This window comes from Symphalangus syndactylus, chromosome 4, assembly GCF_028878055.3.
Source record: "Symphalangus syndactylus isolate Jambi chromosome 4, NHGRI_mSymSyn1-v2.1_pri, whole genome shotgun sequence".
NCBI classification, from domain to species: Eukaryota; Metazoa; Chordata; class Mammalia; order Primates; family Hylobatidae; genus Symphalangus; species Symphalangus syndactylus.
Window position 1 is genome coordinate 107,777,679 of NC_072426.2, and position 21,659 is coordinate 107,799,337.

Below are 21,659 nucleotides of genomic sequence, written 5' to 3' on the forward strand. Positions count from 1 at the left end.
GACCTTGATTCTCCAAGAGTGCCAGAACCTATGAAATTAACCTGTGGTCTCAGTTGTACTTATTTACAGAAACAAAAGCCAGGCCGGATGCCAGTAGCCACAGACAAGCCAAGAGATAAAAACTCAGCTTGGCAGTGCTACTCAGACAGACCTGAATCCTCACTTCCTTATCATATTAAACTCTCTTCCCAGTGGGGAGAGATGCCCTTTGCTAGGCTTATATAGTAAGTGCCCAGTGCAAAAGAAAGAACAAGACTGCACATATTCTAGTTTTCTCTGGAAAGTCCCACCTCTTTCCAGGAATTCACATCCTTAGTCTCCACCTCCATGCTCTAAGAGACCTTAAAAATCCCCCTTCTCCACACACCTGGGGAGAAGGTGAATGGGAAGCTCACCTTCTCTACTCTTTGAACAACAAATAAAGTTTCAGCTCTGCTTAACAGAACCTCCTGTCTTTCTACTGGCTCAGTGGCAACAGGCAGGTAAAGGACCCATTGGGGTAAAACAACCCCTCTTCAGGGCAGAACATTACCTGAAAATCTGAATTGGGTGGATCAGTTAATGTAAGGCAAATTTAATACTTTTTCAACTTTACTGGACATAGGAAAAAACTAGTGATCTTGTTGAAAAAGCAGATTCTGATTCAGTAGCTTGAGGTGGACCTGAGATTCAACTTTTCAAACAAGTTCCTGAGTGATGCAAATTCTGCTGGTCTCTGAACCACACTGAGTAGCAAGACTAAATGAATCCTCATTTAGAGGGATCTTTTCTAATGTAAGAACTGGAAAACTAAAAATATGTGTTTAACTTGCAGAAGATAATAACACTCCAGCAAAATTCATTCTTAGAAATGCATTAAGTAAAACTGGAGCATGTTCACTATAAAATCCAAATTGATTGTAATCTATCTAAAATTTCCTATGTGGGAGATGAGAAGATGCCACTCCAAAATACGAGAGATTACTGAGCTGAAGATAAGAAGAAGCAGATGCAGGAAAGCTCACTGCCCTCCATCTGCTTGCCTAAAAGCACGATAGAGTTATAATGAAAAATGTTACCTTGCCCTCCCCAAACCCACTCGCAAATGTTAGCCATTGAAGACAGCTTTGGACCCTATCAGCCTGGAGAAGGTACGAGAGGAATCTATATTAACAAATTTTAACAAGATAACTAGCATTTATCTATCATTGATTCACCTTCCCCCAAGTTGCTGCCCATAACAACTTAAAGTCCTTTTATGTTTGTTTTACCACTTCTCTAAGAATTTACTTAGAAGAAGGTGCTATATAATCTGAAATTCACCAAAGAGGTGAGTCACCTCTTTGAGAACTACTCATTATATATTTTGTATATACATGAGAATATATATAAAATATACATACTCATGTATATATAAAAGATTTTATATATACATACTTATGTATATATACTCTCATGTATATATAAAATATTTTATATATACGTGAATATTTTACATATACATAAGAGTATAAAATATACATGTTAAATTATACATGAACTTGTTTGTTTTTCCCTTGTTTTTGTTTTTTTGTTTTGTTTTGTTTTTGTTTGTAATTTTTTTAGGCAGGGTGTCACTCTGTTAGCCAAGCTGGAGTGCAGTGGTGCAAACAGAGCTCTCCGCACCTTGGACTTCATGGGCTCAAGCAATCCCTCCACCTCAGCCTCTCTAATAGTTGGAACAACAGACGCATGCCACCATGCCAGGCTATTTATTTATTTACTTATTTATGTTTTATTGTAGAGACAGGGTCTTGCCTGTTGACCAGGACTATCTCCAGGTCCTGGGCTCAAGTGATCCTCCTGCCTTAGCCTCTCAGAATGCTAGGATTAGAGGCATAAGTCACTGTGCCTGACTGTTTGTAAAATTTATTTCAATATGTGTTGTTCCTATAGCATCATTTGTTCAAATAAATAAATACAGTAATCTTTTCTTTCAGCCTATCTTGTAGACTGCAATTTTAAAAAGGAAAAGAGATCACCAACATAGCTGTAGATACCATTAATGGATTTGGGCAGTACTCCAGTACATACTTTAAGAATTTAGATGCTATTTGGTGTTGTTTAACATAAATAAAACAGTGATTACTACTTTCAATATTATTAGGAGTTTTTTGTTTTTGTTTTCGTTTTTTAAGAAAGCTCCTAAGTGTGTAGTCCCTAAGAATTTAGTCTTAAGATTTTTAATTTCTAAAAGATATAGTTTAGATCTCATCAGTTCTTTGTGTTGTTTGAATACAGCAGTACTTCAGCTATAACAAGATACCAAAATATTTCAAGAACTTGTGGGTTTTTCATTTTACCTTAGTGTGATCTTCACTCGACATTTTGTGAAAAATGAGAAGAATTTCCAAATTTAGAATTTAGTCCTACATTCTCTAATCAACTTACATGCAACTGGTACAAACGTCAGTTGGTTAAATGACTAATTATTATACACCTTCCTATTTGTTCTAATTATGGTGTTTTTATTTTTATATTTTAACAAATACAGCATTTTTTAAGTAACTATGATTCTTCCTTCTCTTTAATTCACTAAATCTCCTCTTTTTGTTAGTTGTGTTCAGTGAATAATTTCTTCACTTGGGGTGTCCTTTACATTTGCCCTTTCTTTCCCTTCCCTTTGCTACTGCCTTTGCTTCATTTCCTTGTATATTACTGCATGAGTCTTATTCATTCACCTTCTTTGATTCGGGCTGTCTGTATATCAGTCCATGTTGCATTTTGTTACTGGAATAATTTTACTAATCTCTCTTTCATAACATTTTAGTAAAAAATAGCAAATTACACCAAAGACTTTGCAAGATCGATACCATTGTAACTACATATATTTTCTCTTGTCAAGCTACTCCCTCACTTGTTTTATATGTACATGCAGTTAATTCTTTTAAAAATAGAAAGGAATGCAATATATTTGAAGAGATTATCTGTATTCTCTTGTTTATTACAGTACTATTCACAACAGCCAAGATTTATGGAATCAACTGAATTGTCCACCAGTGGATGAATGAATAAATAAAATGTGTGTGTGTGTGTATGTGTATATATATATATATATATGCATGTGTACGTATATATACACAATGGAATATTATTCAACCATAAAAAAGATTGAAATCCTGTCATTTGCAGCAACATGGTTGGAACTGGAAGTGATTATGTTAATTGAAATAGGCCAGGGACAGAGAGATAAATATTGCATGTTCTAACTCATATGTGAGAGCTAAAATATTGAATCTTGTGAAAATAGAGAGTAGATTGCCTAATCTTGAAAAAAAATTGTAATTTTGCCTACCTTATGTTATTTCGTTCAATTGCCCTCCAATGTACAAGTTTGTTGTGTGGGTGGCTCACAGAATTAGGAGAGGATGAGATTGCTGTTTTGCTTAAATGGCAGGAAAACCGTCAGTATTTCTACTCACTGATATTGACAGCGATGGAGGTTATTGCTTACTTTGGTATTTATCATGAAGATATTAATAGGTAGCTATTTTGGGTATGGAAATGCATTTTAAAATAAAAATCTGTCATACTAATTAGGTAAAATTAGTTTCTGAAGTCTTGAATCATTGTTCTGATGTAGTCAACTATTAATAAAATTTTTCTTATTTGTGTTCAAAATGGTCTTTGTTGCCTTAATACATAGTAATTAAATAAAACTTGCTTTTGTTGTATTATGAAACTACCATGTTCAATTTACTACAAAGCATAATATTGTATCTTTCAGATTATTTGGTTCAATTTTTTTTGACAATAATCTCTTTCCAGTTGTTATTTGTTATTGTTGTTGTTGCTTGTGTTTTTTGTTTTGTTTTTCTTACCCAAATATAGTGTTAATTTCTTGAGAATGAGGAATATGATTTACATTTCAGAGTTACCTTTCTCTATATGGCACATATGGAAATTTTTCAATAAGTAATGCTTGATTGCTGGTAGATCTTGATGAAAGGTAAATGTCCCCCAAGGCTGAAATAGATGGTGTCAATCATCACATATCACCCGATATACAGCTTTGAGAAGAATAAAAACATTGGAAATTCATTTACTTGAATCCCAAGCTATCATCACACCAGTAGAAACTGATGTGAAAACTTACTTTATGATAAAAGGTTGCTTTGTTTATGTACATCCCCTGATCCTCCTGTGTCACCCACCACAACCTCAGTCATTTCAATGAGAAAGATAATTAGAGATAGGGCCAAGGCTCCTAAGAGAAATAACATCATTCAGACCTATTTAAGAGAAAGAGAAATAACATTATTCAGACCTATGTAAGCATACTGAGGTATTATATTTCAGGAAATAGCGTCAAATTTCAGTGGTTTTATTAGATACTGATGCCCAAGTTATAATACTGCCTGGTTCCCTGGCAGGTGAGAGTGCCCAAATCCAGCTGATGGGGTTTAGACATTGTTCACAGTAGGGAAAGAAGCTAAATGGATCTTGTGGGCTGCTACATTGGACCAATTTAATGTACCATTTTTACTTATTTTACAACTGATTTATAACCAATTTCACAACAAAATTTATAATAGGAATTTATATGTTAGATGCTCATACGTTTCTACAAATTGGCAGATTCTAGGGCACTGAACTTTGGAAATAAATTGCTATCCCTTATAGAAACATCTTGGTCCTTCACGTAGATATCATGTTAAGGGTCATTCACTCATAAGATAGTAATTGAGCTGGAGATTGACCTTACACCACTCAGATTGCTACCATTGCTAACTGTGTCCATCAATATATCACACATTTTCTGAATTGCTTTTGAAGCAAGGAAGGCTACATGACATTGAGTTCTGATGACTCCTGGAAAGCTCTAGTGGGATAACACTTGTTGAGGCTATCAGGGCTGTCCCACCATCATTGATCCACTTTTAGGTTGCAGTGTTACGGTTTAAATTCTATCAGCCCACTGCAGCTACACTATTGTGGCCTTTGGAATGAAAGTCTTACATTTTTCGTTTTTAGAACCAGAAATATTTACAGTCTGACAATGGAATATCTTCTATCATGAAACCCACTCTACAACACCTTGATAATCAAGATAGACTTCAATAGACTTTCCTTATGCCAAACTAGCTGTAGAAATCAGGTTGTGCTGAGAATTGGAATGTCCTTCTTAAAAAAAATCAATTCAAAAGGATTTTGAGCTCTCAGTCCCCAGCTTTTAGCAAGAGAGTTCAGTGGCTATCCCCAGAAAGTGGCTACTTCCTGGGTAATCATCAGGACAAAAAGAGTGCATTACATAGATCTATTATGAACAGTTGGCATTCTACCCTGTTCATTCTTGATCATGATACCTTTTCTTTTCCCTAATGTCATCACCATGCTGGACTGGCTGGTGTGCTCTCCAAGGAATAGACTGGCCAATACAGACTCAAAGGATTTAAATTCTATTGTAATTCAACCACCTGGATACTCTTCTTAGATTGGCATATTCCTGTGTCATAACAATAAAGACCGTTTGTTCAATATATTACTCCCGAAGTCCCTGTATTGTTGTCCACGCCAACCAAAATAGCAGACATATGGATGTAGTTTTTGTCTCTTATGTCCCTGGCCTTTATGGATTAAAGTTGTGGGTTCAAGTAGAGTATGACTGGGGAAAGGTGAATTTTTAGCTCCAGAATTGATACATAGCAATTCTGTAGCAAAGGAAAGAGAAAAACAAACTCAGTACCTGGGAAATATCTCAGAATTCAGAAATTATGGTGAAGAAAGGAAGATCAATGATAATTGTCTTTCAGAATCACCCTGAAGAGTTGCTCATGATGAAAAAAACTCCTTGGTGTGCCTCTCCCAAACTTTGGAAAGTGCTTTCAGTTTAAGTGATGGCAGAGTCTTTCATCCTTTACCACATGGAAATATGACCATGATTTGAATGCTGCTTTCCTAAAATTCACTGTGAAGTCAACTGGAAAACAGCAGAGGATGCCCTAAGTTCCTGCATATCCCATGCAAAATAACTGTCAGCACCTTGGGATGTTTCTCGCACTCCACTTTCCACAGATATTATTCAGTTATTCCATATAGTAGATGAATGCCACCTTGCTGAGACAAGACAAAATACTGTAAGTTGTACTGACATGTCAGGCAATCCCTCAAGAAACATTCTATTTGAACTGAATTGGGAATTCTAAAATGTGCCAGCTAGCTGTGAGAACACGTCATAGGCACTATCAACCTGTGACCCTCATAATATAAGTCCCATGTGGGGCACAAAATTTGTAATTATACTTTTCTCTATGGATACTATGTAGATCTATGAAATTGCACTTCTGCTTACAAGCCAGGCATTAACTTGACTACCCTCTGAAGACATGGTAACTTGCCCTTTATGAATGACCATAAAATATCTTCAAGTATTTAACAGAATTACATCAGTATAATATGTAGCTTTCAAATAACTATGGAGAGTTCCCTGAAATGAGGCAACCCTTTGGTGATTTTTCCAGAGGTAAGTGACTTATTTATGTGAAACCTATATACAATTATCCCTATAATGGAAGTCATACAATTTGAAATGTTAATATGAAATTTGCTCCTGATTTTGTCTGAAGTAACTAGTAACACTATTTTGGCCCTGAAAGATATTCAGGCCTCACTTCACTGTCCAAAGTTGTTATGGAAGAAATAATTACTCTACACTTTGTGCCTGAAAACCAAGACACTTTCTGTGCAATCTCACATATATTCTATTGCACTTGGATTAGTGCCTCAAGCCAGGTGGAAAGGTTAATACAGGAAAAAATAAAAATAAAAATAAATTCATTCTTCATCTCAGGTAGACCCTGATGCTTTAAAGGAGTTGTTGAGTTGGTTGGGTCTAGAACCCTGGTATACAAGGTTGAAAGTGATACCACAGGTTTACTTCATCCTGTTACTTGAAGTCCTGTTGATAGTAGCCTTTCTACCAACAATAAATATGGGACAAATTGAGCAGCCTCAATTTTCTTCCTGCTTCTGTTGCTTAGAATGGCCAACAGAGTGGTGTACTCATAAGAAAATTTGCCAAAATGCAAGATAATGTAGAAATAAGAGGTGGATATTAATAGGGAACAATTCTCCATGGTTCTTTTGTGTCTGTGTATGATTTATGAGCAGAATCACTGACTTTCATTTTTTTTTTTTTTTTCAGATTGTCTTTTCTAAGATGGTTTCATGGTAAACAGTCTGGAAAGATTGATGGTGTCTCCATCTAAAGAAGAGCAAATATTTTTACTATTCCTTATAAAAGATCTGTGTTCCCTAAACTTAGGTTTCCCTCTCAATGCAACCTACTAAATAGATAGGTGTCATCTGGCTGTCTTCACATGGCCTTTTGAAAATTGTGCTTGAGGAACTGACACAAGAAAATGCTTATATTCTGGCTCCCATTGTTGTTGTGAGTGATGAAGTCCTTTGTCTCTGACTCAGAAGTCTCATGTCTCCTGGCAGTATCCATGCTAACTTGGTAGTTTGTAAGTAAGGTAAAAATATCAAAGTCTTCACAGTTCTTGACATTGAACAAATAAATGAATGAATTAGGGATAATCTCTCATGTTTAGAGCAGAAATCTCATGACTTTGAAAGAAGATCACGTTTATTTTACTGGTATTATTTTCTCTTTCTTCTGCATTACTGGTATATCTCCACATCTTCATACTACACTTGGCAGTACTCCTATATCCTCAATTATGGAAATAGTAATGGACTTAAGATTTTATCAGTAACACAGGAAGCTGCCTGGTGTGCAGCCTCTTATCCCTCTTTCTTTTGTAAGTTCCCGATGTCACAAGTTTCACTAGGTTTCTTTAGCTTCCTTTGTTGCTATTGCTCTTAGTAAAATTATCTTTAGTCTGACAGCAAAATTAAAAACAAATTGGATTTAGAGAACACTCTTGGCGTTTTCTACTTCATCAAAAACTTACATCAGAGCAGTCAAATAAGATGTTTAGGTGTCTACAACAATCTAAGAGAAAGACTTGAAAGTCTCCATAACATTCTTGTTTTATGGTATCTGGAACACTTCATTTCAGTCTCTAAAGCCAAGTATCTGCTAATATGCCCTATAAAAATTCTGGACTTTTGCAATCTGATGACATAAAAGAATGTCTGGCTAGTTTATCCTATCTCCTTCCTAACACTGATAGCAAATGATCCCTTGGGGAATGGGGTACAATCCAGGATTGACTGGAATCCTTCCGTTAGCTCTATCATTGCCTACATGTCACTTGTTTCTTTTCCCAGGAATGAGACATTGGAATGTCTTTAATGTCTGTAGTCTTAGCATTACTCATCCTGGGCTCCCTCTCCTAATATGTCATGCAGAAACTTTGCTTGATGGCTCATCCTAATAAACTCAAACTAAAAGGTACAGTCTTAGCTGGGTTTCTAGTTAAAACCTAGTTAGAAAATCCTTTTTTAAAATCTACATAACTACAACTGTCCTAGTGCTAAGGTATCTGCTTTTTTAGATTCCTCTTTCCTAAAGAGTCAGGGATCATACTTTCTAAGGCTAAATCTACACCTCATCCTATGCATCATTATTGTAATAGTTTCTAACAACTGTAATAAGATTCAGGGCAATCACTTACTGCATCAGAGTTTAACAATCTCAAAAGAGAGACTCGACAAATACCAGCCTGCTTTTATGTCATACAAAGTCTGCAACTATGTGCAAATCCAGTATATTACCAGAAAAAATGCAGTCTTGTCTATAACCAATGATAATCGCCTTTCAGGAAACATGAGTCGGTCTCAGAAGGAAAGCCAGAAGTTGACTTTCTCGCTGATTTCTCTCTCTTATCTATCTCTATTTCTTTAGAATCCCTGGTTTATCCTGTACAACTGTTTGTCAGGGCCAGAAAAACCTGTTGTGCCTGGATCCTGATATTCCTCCAGGAGGAACACATGTAAAACAAAACAAATTTTTTCATGCTAATGTTGATTTACTCTTAATATTATAATATTTTTTAGACTAACACAATGTTTCTTCATTGTTTAAGACTCCACTCTACCAGGGGTGAGGATGGGAAGAACAAAATCCTAAAGAGATATAGAACCTGGGCCAACCACACAGTCATTTGGATAATGATTGATAAAGGCCTGAATTAAGGCAGTAGCAATGGGAAATAAAATAATCGGATTGCATATGCAATAATTCAAACTGGTATATAATCTGAAGTTACATTTTGTTTCCTAAGATTACCCTGCTAAAGTTGTAGTATTTAACTAACAAGAGCAACAACCTAATGAACATCATCTATGTCCCAAACACTGTAATATAAAGTATTAAACACAGAGTAAGTACTCATACAGCACTATTAAAACAGTATTATATTGTTATATCAGTTTTACATAGTGATGCCTACTCATTTCTGGCAACAGTCTTCAAGAGGAGATTTTAGTCTAACTGTTATTGATTTGGACATCAGACTCAGAAACTTTAACTTGTCCAAGTAATCAGAATATTTTAAAAAGGTGAGTATTTTAGTCTATATCTCTCTAATTTCCAAAATCATGCTTTTATACTCATGCTTTTGTTTATACTGCATTCACTTTAAGAATACCTTTGATGGCTCAGTAAACATGTCTTTCTATTTTTTAACAATATCTAAGCTGCTTAAGCAGACATTTTCACAACAAAGCCAATATAAACAAAGTTTCAAGTAATTTTCATAGTTTCTGCCACAATTCTGATTTGTACTCCCACTTGTTGACTCAATCCAGTTGTCATTTACAATGTCCTGTATTTATTCTTTATACCTTTATTCTCAGCATTTCTCTAATTTATCTTCCTCTTATATCTTGACAACACATCTCTCCCTCTCCTCAGATAGCTAATTAAAAATTTGCAAGACTAAATAATATGATTTCCCAATAGACAGTGTGTCAAGGAGACATTAGAGGCCATGGATGAGGTGTAGGGAAATGCTGGGAAGACCTGCCACTTTGATAGACAGGCATTTTGAGCTAATAAAGTCCTTAGAGAGCTCCCTGACCCTTTGGAATGCACATATGGATACAGCTGAAATCCTCTCCAGCTGTTCTGTTCCCAGAAGAGATATGGGCTAACTTTAGATGACCCACATAAAGCCCTCTACTCAGGAAAATTTCAGAGGAGATGATCCAGAAGGAGAAAGAGTGTGAGGGAAGGAGAATTTAGAACAAATAGGCATGTTCCAGAAATATGATAAATGGACATGAAATATTTTAGAAGAACTTGAGGAAAAAGGTTGTTTCTCTAGTGATGTAAGGCTAATCATGTTTATGAACTTCTCTGGGATTTTTTTTTGCATTTGTGAAAAGGAAATTATGACATCTATATTAATGTAGAATTACCTGATATAATTATGAAAGCCAACAATTACTGAATACTTACTAGGAACCATACTGTCTTATAAGCACATTATATAAATTATCTCATCTAATGTTTTATAAAATAGTATATGGTAAATACTATTACTAGCTCCATTTCCAGATGCAGGTAGTGAGGTTCAGAGAGTTTGAATAACCTGCCTTAGGTTATATGGATAACCTCGACAGTCTTACTCCAGGGTCAGTTCTCTTCTCAGCATCTTTGGTGAGAAATGTCATAGCAGTTAACCTTTCACTTCAGACACTACTGATCAGCCATTCATTTTTATTTTATTTTATTTTATTTTATTTTATTTTATTTTATTATTTTATTTTTTCTCACAAGGGAATTTATCTCAAGGGAATTCCTTTGTGGGAGGCTAAAGAGTGGACTCCAGGGTCCCACTCTATCACCCAGGCTAGAGCCAGTGCAGTGGCACAATCATGGCTCACTGCTGCCTCACCTAGGCTCAAATGATTCTCCCACCTCAGCCTCCTGAGTAGCTGGGATTACAAGCACATGCCACCACACCTGTTTGTTTCTTTTTATTTTTGTAGAGATGAGGTCTCTCTATGTTGTGCAGGTTGGTCTGGAATTCCTGGCTTTAACCGACCCTCCCATCTTGTCCTCCCAAAGTGTTGGGATCGAAGGCGTAAGCCATTGCACCTGGCCTGATTGGCCATTGTTAATGGCTATTTCTGGAGAGGTAGGGCAGTGATAATGTCCATTGTGCCCCTGGTTCTTTTACACTTTAACCAGTATTAGCTAACAGGCTCTGACACAGAACCTACCTAGTTTACTTACCTATTTGCCCTCTACCCTCTCTCTGGTTTTTAAACTCTCTTTAATATTCTGACACCCATTATTTGACTGGGGTCTTCTTTCTTACACTGGAGAGCCACTGAATTTTTGCCCTGCTCTTAAGGACACCAGTTTTCCTTCTCTAAGGGCCATCCTCTCTGCCCTTTGCCCATCTAACTCTCTTCAGCTCAACATTCATTGCTCTCTACTTCCTGAGTTTCAATTTTATCTACATTATCCTCATCCCCCTTGCCCACCCCAATAAACAATGCAAACTATAAACATGCAAACAATAATGCAAAAAATAATGCAAACGATAAACAATGCCAGGCCAGACATTCAGGTCCTCTTACAGCACAGGAGAAATGGGTAGTTAGAAGATTTATAGACACAATTTCAGTTGGCAGACATTCTAAGCAGTGACAACTTTTTTTTAATTAAACGAGAGTATTGCTTTTTTATGTCGTGTGCATTTTAAAATGTCATCAACAACCCTCCATCTCATCTTTCACTGATGTATTTTGTCTTTAAAAGCATTTCAACCTCTTACTTTTCCTCTTGAAAACTGCACTTTATTGTATCTTCCTTTATTGATTATTAGTAGGTACTTTTTGTTTTATTGATACTTTAATCCTTTTATGACCATTAGAGTATTTATTTTAAATTGTTCTTTATTTCTACTCACTTAAACAAACAAACAAAAATATGCATTACCTGATCATTGACTTACCTCACTCATCTTGTATGCCACAGTCTCATTTGTGAAGATGTAAAACCCTTCTAGTAACTCAGTTCAAAGAGAAATTCTTTAATGGTTCCTATCACATTTTTATTTTGCTAACAATCATAAAATTACCTATCTTTTCTCTGTTTTTGAACTATGTTTTGTATCTTATTTAAGTGCTTTTTGCAATAACAATTCATTTAGCTGTTATGAAGCTCAAAAATTCTACAAAAAAGCACAATTTTGGAAATCATAGTCTAATTATTGAAATTGATATTTGCCCTTTTTTAGCATTAGTGATGAGATTTCTTTTCTTCTTAGAAATATTATTTAATCGTTATGACTTATTAATTGAGAGTAGAACAAGATAAAAATGGGGCTTATCATAAGAAACAAATTTAGAGGAACAAGAGATTTTAGCTTGAAAAACAGGAGGTTAATGGGTAATCTTACAATTGTCTTGAGAAATAAGTTTTGACTTAATATCTTTGTGTTAAAGGACAGAACTAGTAACTGTTATATGAGGAACATTATAGCATAATTTGAGAAACCACTAAAAATTAGAAGAGTTTAAAAATGAAAATTAGCTGATTTTTTGTAGTAACAAGTTTAAATATTTGAGCCGTATAAACATATAGCACAAGTATGACAAAGGGAATTCCTCTGTGGGAGGCTAAATAGATAATCTTTGAGATTGATTCCTACTTTATTATTCATGACATATTTTACAATGTTGTAGAGGCATGATATGAAATAATTAGAATCGACCAAAATCTGTGGAAGTTTAAACTGTGTACAGGGATGATTCATTTCTAAGTGATGTTTTGAATAGTTACAGTAGAAAGATATTTTTAAGAATGTTCGGTATGTAATCAGTACATATTGTTTTTTGTTGTTAATTATACCTATTTATCTGTTTATGTCTTTTCAGTAAAGATTAGCTATAGATGCATATTCATAATTTTCCTTAAAATATCTATAAAAACAATAGCATTAATAACTATCATTAAAATTAAAATATGGTAGCAAAATTTTATTTCTACTTTTTCTTCATTTTCAGATATACCAGGAAGGAATATGAACATCTATAATTCTCAGAACCTGCATTTAAACATCTTCAGATTACTTGAGTAAATATTCTTGATTTTTGCAAGGACAATTAGTATATTTCTTCTCTCAAGTATAGATTCTGGATTTAGAAGAGCAAAAGTCTTCCAAAATGTATATGCACTTTTTGCATTCATGGATATTTATGTGTTATATAGCTATATGTTTGTGTGTATAGTTTTACATTGAACAGGGTAAAAAATAGGAAATATACAACTGTACCTGAATGTCAAATCCCCTGTTATTTGAGGATATGCTATTTAAAGTGATTTTTAGCACATATATAAAGTAGTTTTAATCAACTCAGGCATGCTTCTAACAATGTTTGGTACTTGTCAAGAATTGTATTAAATACTGGAAAATCATGATGCTAGACACAATTCTTATGCACAGGTACATACAGCCTAGTGAAAGGAGGGAAACAGACATAAATACCTAAATAAATAAGTTATAATAAAATATTAATTAATATTTCTTAATTAGTAGTACTTATCACCCATTCACAGATGGTTTAATATGCTTCCATTTGTATTTGTCTATTGCAATCATCAGTGCTTAATTGAGTAACCCTGGCAAAGCAGATGTCTAAGTAAAATTATTGATTAAATGAACAGCTAAGTTATTCAAGTTGTACCTTTTTCTATATTCAGCAAAGCTGATAAAGAGTATTAGTGAATAAAAATAAATAAATAATGTAGTTTGATCAGTTAATGTGTTGCAAAGTATTGGTAAAAACAGGTTTCTTAAGGAAGACACTTAAATTTGCCTATAAAAATTTTTGTTGTGCAATACTAAATTAGTCCCATAAGCTACAATGTAGTACAGTATTAATTGAAAAGAATTGTGAGCAGTTTATCTTACATAGAATAAGAAAATGAAAGCTTATCTGTAGCAAAGAAACATGAATGGATTTAACTTACAGTAGCTAACTCTGGCTGAGAAACAAATTCCAAATATTATTCTTTCTATTGCCAAGGAAATCTATTATCCTCCAGCACCTTTCCCCAATCCACTCTGTTGAAATTGTCTTGTTGAAATTGTCTCTTCATAGCCCTCCGATATTTATTTTATAAAAAGATTGAAGATTCCAAACATTGACAGAAACATAAAAAGTTAAAAATAACTTATATGAGGGGTAATGAAATTGTGGCAACAAAAATTTGTGACTTCCCAAGCAATTTAATTAAAAATGTGTTTTGTTTTCCCTGAATGATAAACTGTTAGGTCAAAAAAGCAGGCTTCAAAATGTCCACAGAATAGCAGGGATTGGTGTATTAATTTATTTTCTCTCAATTGCTGACTCTTGTACATTAACTAATTTAACTCTTCAGCTCTTATCAGAAACAAAGAAGTATATTCAAGATTTTGAATATGCTTTGTTGCCAATAGTTAGCTTTTTATGGCGGGAGAAAAAAAAGAAGACATGGTGTTTTGGAGGTTCATTTCAGAAGTTAAAGGCCTTGAAACCCTAAAAGTTCTTAAAAGTTCTTAGTCTGAAACTCAGCTCAACACTTGTGAGCTATGTAACCATTGGGAAGTCACTTTACTTTTGTAAGCCTCACATTCATAATTTGTAAAATTAGGTTAGTGTCAGCCCTTCCTATCTCATGCACTATGTTTGGCATATATATCTATATATCTATAGATATAGATATATATAGATATATAGATGCGTGTGTCTGTGTAATGCTATATAGGAACACACACACACACATACACACACACACACACACACATCCATATGTATATACCAAACATAGTGCGTGAGATAGGAAGGGCTGAATCTATCATAATTTTACAAATTAACAATGTGAGGCTAACAAAAGTAAAGTGACTTGCCAATGGTTACATAGCTCACAAGTATATATACTATATATATAGCATTACCCAAGCACATACACATACACACACACATCAATATGTTACATTTAATCCTTTTTACTTGAAATGTGCCTCATACCCCATACTCTCACTGAAAATCTAGCCACACAACAGTTAAGTATAGTGACTAACAACATGTTGACTGCTTGGTACATATAGTAGAGGAACTAGGAGTCTTTACTGAAAGCAAACAGTGAGGTAATTTTATCAATGTCAGCCTAATTATCTGGCTACACTTCAAACCAGTGAGTTAGGACTTGGATTTCACTGACAAACAGAATAAGAATCTATTCAGAATTCTACCATTTTTATTTTCTTATAGAACAAATAACATAAAATGAAAGGTGCATATCTGTCTTTACGAGGGAAAGAAATGGTAAGAAAGTAAATTTAAGAACAAAGAGGAGAAGGAGAAGTGAGGAAAACAATGATAGAGTGAAGCGGAAATGACTTTGATGGACCAGATGATTTATGGGGATTTCATTGAAGCTGTACAACAATTGGGACATAGTCGGGAGACCAGGGGGATGGAAAAATCACAGTAATTGTACTTTATAAATAAACTTGAAACGTGTTCTTTTTTCATCTATCAGGGTAAGAAAACAAAATCAAAACTTAAAGAAAATTGTATATACTTGGCAAATGGGCTCACTAATACTGCCAGCAACATTGGCTAAGTTTCTAAATTAAAAAACAAACAAACAAACAACAACAACAACAACAAAAACAACTATCCTTTCACAAGGCTTACTCTAGCCATTGTAAATATTCTCAACTTCATAAAAAAAATGCTCAAGCCAGGATGGTTTGTAAAAACTGTCTTCACTTCCATTCTCCTACATCTATGCACTGAATACTTCACTATGACAAAGTAGTAGTTGGTAGCAGCAGTTGGCCTTTTGCCTTTTAAAGGCTTTCATACTTCCATCACACAAATTCTATGGTCAGTTTTCAATTTTACTTTGTCTCAGTCTCTCAGTAGCATTTCATACATTATTTTCCATTCCTCCTGCCTAAGTTTCTGTTTCTGGTTTCTTTTCCATTGTCCTACCTCTAGTAAAATGTATTTTTAAACATATTTGTTCCTAATTTATTAAATATGATCAATAAATATATATTGAATGAAATTAAGTGAAGCTAAACAATTAAAATCTATGAGTCCATATTGTATTACTCACAATAGGCCAGATTACCCAAAATATCCACTGTAAATCAGTTGTCTTACGTTGTCTTCATTCTTGGGTGAATCTGACAGAGTGGCATCGACCTAGATCATTCTGTAATGATTCCTTCAGCTAAGAAAAAATATGGCACTAGCTCATATTTCATTGGCTAAAACTGATAATATAGCTCTGTATGAGTTCCACAGGGAGAACATATATAATCCTCCAGCAGGGAGAGATATCAGTTTTGGTGAGCAGTAATACAATCAACTAACATATATGAACAAAAAAAAAGAAAGAAACAAACAAAACGTCCAGTAGAGATAATTATTACAATATTTTCCCCCTGAAACTTGGTAATTTTAAAAAATCAATAATTTCTCTGCCTTTTAGGACCAACTGTAAATTATCTTCATTGCTGGAGAAACACTCCATTACAGAAAAATGCCTGCTAATAAAAGCAGAAGGAATATTTGCATTTCAATGACAGATTCAGGCAAGGATTACAAATAAATATTAAAAGGAGTAGCTTATGCTGTTGGGAAACAATATATGTTCAGTTCCAAAGTAAGACCTCACACTTCTCTTAGTAAATTCAAAGTGAAACACTGTATCTGTAAATTAGAGAGGTTTGGAGGTTAGTATGAATAATCCTAACAGCACTAATAAAAGGACACTCAATATTACGTCCCTCTCCTATTGTGTTGCAAAATGAAGAGGGATCACTGCACATGAAATATTTATGCAAAAAATGTTTAACTTGAATCCAATAAAGCCTTGAGGCTTAACTTTTACTTTACAAGAATAAAGTTTTAAAGGAACACGGAATGACATCACAAGGGAACACTTACTAAAACTCACTGTGTGAAGCATTTTATAGAAAAACTGGCTAGGACTTTTCAAAGAGTTAATGTTATTTTAAAAATGTAAAAGCTAAGAGGACTTTTCTCCATCAAAAAAGACAAAGAAGACACACAGGTGAATATGTTACATGAACTTTCATTGGACCCTCATTAAAATTATACAGCTATAAAATATTATTTTGGAAAAAATAGATATTTTCAATATAGATTTGATATTAAAAATGACTTCAGTAAAGTTTAAGGATCTAAAAATCAATGTACAAAAATCAGCAGCATTTCTATAGACTAGCAATGTTCAAAATGAGTGGCAACTCAAGAACACAATGCCATTTACAACAGCCATTAAAAAAATATAGGAATACATATAACAAAAGAGGTAAAGATCTCTACAAGAAGAAATACAATCGCTGCTGAAAGAAATCAGATTTGACGCAAACAAATGGAAAAAATATTTCATGCTCATGGATTGGAAAAATCAGTATCATTAAACTTGCCATACTGCCCAAAGCAATCTAGAAATTCAACAATATTCCTACCAAACAATTGTCATTTCTCATAGAATTAGAAAAAGCTATTCTGAAATTCATGTGGAACCAAAAAAGATCCCAAATAGCAAAAGCAATCCTAAGCAATAAGAACAAAACCAAAGGAATACCATTATTCGACTTCAAACTATACTATAAGGTTACAGTAACCAAAAGAGCATGGTACCAGTAAAAAATAAACACATAGACCAATGGAATAGAACAGGGACCTCAAAATAAAACCACACACTTACAGACCTCTGACCCTTGACAAAGTCTACAAAAATAAGCAATGGGGAAAGACTCCCCCTATTCAATAAATGGTGCTGGGATAGCTGGCTAGCCATATGCAGAAGAATGAAACTGAACCCCTCTTTTATCATACATAAAAATTAACATAAGATGAACTAAAAAATTAAATGTAAGACCACAAACTACAAGAATCCTAAAAGAAAACCTAGGAAATACCATTCTGGCCATCAATCTTGGAAAAGAATTTATGACCAAGCCCTCAAAAGCAATTGCAACAAAACCAAATTTGACAAGTGAAACCTAATTCAAATAAGAGCTTCTGCATAGAAAAAGAAATTATCAACAGGGTAAACAGACAACCTACAAAATGAGAGGAAATATTCACAAACTATGCATACAACAAAGGTCTAATATCCAGAATGTATAAGTAACTTAAACAATTCAACAAGCAAAAAACAAGTAACCCTGAGCAATTCTGTAAAGACAAGTAGGCAAAAGACACGAACAAACACTTCTCAAAAGAAGACATAGAAATGACCAATATACATGGAAAAAATGCTTCACATCACTAATCATCAGAGAAATGCAAATCAATACTACAGTGAAATACTATCTGATACCAGTTAGAATGACTACTATTAAAAATTCAGAAAACAACAGATGCTGGTGAGGCTGCAGAGAAATGGGAACACATACACTGTTGATGGGAATGTAATTAGTTCAGCCACTGTGGAAAGCAGTATGGTGATTCCTCAAAGAGCTAAAAGCAGAACTACCACTTGAACTAGCACTCCCATTACTAGGTATATACCCAGAAGAATATAGATCATTCTACCACAAAGACACATGTGTGCATATGTTCATTGCTGCCCTATTTGCAATAGCAAAGACATAGAATCAACCTAGGTGCCCATCAAGAGTGGACTGAATGAAGAAAATGTGGTCCATATACACCATGGATTGCTATGCAGCAATAAAAAAGAACCAAAGCATGTCCTTCGCAGTAACATGGATGCATCTGGAGGACATTATTGTATGCAAATTAATGCAGGAACAGAAACCAAATACTGCATGTTCTAATTTATAAGTTAGGGCTAAATATTGGTAAAAATGGACATTAAGATGACCACACTAGACACTGGAGAGTGCTAAAAAAGGAGGAAAGGAGGGAGGCAAGTGATGAAAAATTAACTGTTGGGTACTGTGCTCACTACCAGAGTAATGGTGTCAATCATACTGCAAAGCTCAGCATTACACAATATACCCATTTAACAAACCAGCACATGTACCCGACGAATTTAAAATAAGTTGAAATTATTAAAAAATGGTGTTATTGTTCATTTTCTCTTGTAATTGAACTAAGATCAAATCCTGATTATTATAACATGATATTGAAATATTTGTAGATGAAGTTCTATAGATTTGCGCTTTCAAGTGCTTTAAAAATAAAAATAATATGTCAAAATAACTTGAATTCAGGTGCTAGATCTATAAAACTTCATTTTATTATTTGATTACTTTTAGGTATGATTAAACTTTTCAACAGTAAAAAGTAGAGAACAAACTACAATGAGATGTCACTTCTTCTAATAAGACTTGCACAGCTTTGAAAATCTCACTTTGTCTAGTTATGGGAAGAATATGGCCAACTGAGCAATTCTGTATATCAATAGCTAGATTATACATTTTCATGAAAAACGCTTTTTGAAAATCTTGTGAAAACTATTTGATAAGAATATTCATTTCTGCGTAATTTATACTATTAAACAATTATAAATAAGATATCTGCAAATAAAAGGATGTTTGAATGAAACATGATCCATTCATATGATAGATAAGGAAAAATACACATTTTATTAGTAAGTAAAAAAAACGTATTTCAGATTCATACCTCTGTTGTAATACTAGGAATAAAAGTGTTGTTATAAATAAGTCTATATATAAGTCTAGAAAGAGGACAGTTTTATTTTTATTTTATACTTTTTTATATACTTGAAAAAATTAAGCCATGAAACACTGTATAATAATGATCACATGCCAATCCAAGTGTCAGAACTGGAACAAAGTCAAAGAATATCTGCATCTTGTTTTTTTTTTTAATTAAAACAAAACTATGTGAAAATAATAATAAAACTTAAGCCCAAATTTTTTATGCCTTACTTTACATTGCTTAGCTAGGCTTTTACAGAACAAAGAAGCCAGGTCCTGTGATGCTTATGCTTTTATTGTGGTGTGATAGCAGTCTGCATATACGTTTTCTAACTACACAGCTAATTACAAAATGAAGTTCAAGATAGGATGCTTTTGTCAACATCAGTTTAAAAAGTTAACATTCTGATTTGGAATATGCTTGCTAAAATAAGCATGTTTATTAAAATATAATACTTTAGAGTTTCTATTTAGTATTTGAATACAATTTTAAAATTGAATGATATTATGACATTTTTTAAAATGTCGGGTTTTATTTTAAATAAGTAAAGATTAAGGTTTTTTTTAAAGTGTTTTCTTTTAAATTGCCTAGCTATTTATCTTTGTTTTTATTGCATTTGCTTTTGGGTTCTTGGTCATGAAATCCATGCCTAAGTCAATGTCTAAAATGTTTTTCTGATGTTATCTTCTAGAATTTTTATAGTTTCAGGTCTTAGATTTAAGTCCTTGAGCCATCTTGACTTGATTTTTTTATAAGGTGAGAGATGAGGATCCAGTTTCATCCTTCTACATGTGGCTAGCCAGTTACCCCAGCAATATTTGTTGAATAGGGTGTCCTTTCCTCACTTAATGTTTTTGTTAGCTTTGTTGAAGATCAGTTGGCTGTAAGAATTTGGGTTTATTTCTGGGTTCTCTATTCTGTTCCATTGGTCTATGTGCCTTTTTGTATACCAGTACCATGCTGTTTTGGTGATTGTAGCCTTATAGTATAGTTTGAAATCAGGTAATGTGATGCCTCCAGATTTGTTCTGCCTCTCTAGTTCACACCATTCTCCTGCCTCAGCATCCCGAGTAGCTGGGACTACAGGCACCCACCACCATGCCTGGCTAACTTTTTTGTTAATGTTGTTGTTGTTGTTTAGTAAAGATGAGGTTTCACCATGTTAGCCAGGACGGTCTCAATCTCCTGACTTTGTGACCTGCCCCCCTTGGCCTCCCAAAGTGCTGGGATTACAGGCGTGAGCCACCGCACCTGGCCTGTTCTTTTTGCTTAGTCTTGATTTGGCTATGTGGACTCTTTTTTGGTTCCATGTAAGTTTTAGAATTGTTTTTTCTGGTTCTGTGAAGAATGACCGTGGCATTTTGATGGGAATTGCATTAAATTTGTAGACTGCTTTTGGCAGTATGGTCATTTTCAGAACATTGATTCTACTCATCCTTGAGCATGGAATGTGTTTCCACTTGCTTGTGTCATCTATGGTTACTTTCAGCAGTGTTTTGTAGTTTTCCTTGTAGTGGTCTTTCACCTCCTTGGTTAGGTATATTCCTAAGTATTTTTTTTTCAGCTATTGTAAAAAGAGTTGCGTTATTGATTTGGTTCTCAGCTTGGTCACTGTTGGTGTATAGACGAGCTATTGATTTGCGTACATTAATTTTGTATCTAGAAACTTTGCTGATTTCTTTAATCAGTTCTAGGAGCTTTTCGGAGGAGTCTTTAGGGTTTTCTAGGTATACAACCATATCATCTGCAAACAGCAAGAGTTGGACTTCCTCTTTACCAATTTGGATGGCCCTTGTTTCTTTCTCTTGTCTGATTGCTCTGGCTAGGACTTCTAGTACTACATTGAATAGAAGTGGTGCAAGTGGGCACCCTTGTCTTGTTCTGGTTCTCAGAGGGAATGCTTTCAACTTTTCCTTATTGAGCATAATGTTAGCTATAGGTTTGTTATAGATGGCTTTTGTTACATTGAGGTATGTCCCTTGTATGCCGATTTTGCTGAGAGTTTTAATCACAAAGATTCTGTCAAATCCTTTTTTGCATCTATTGAGATG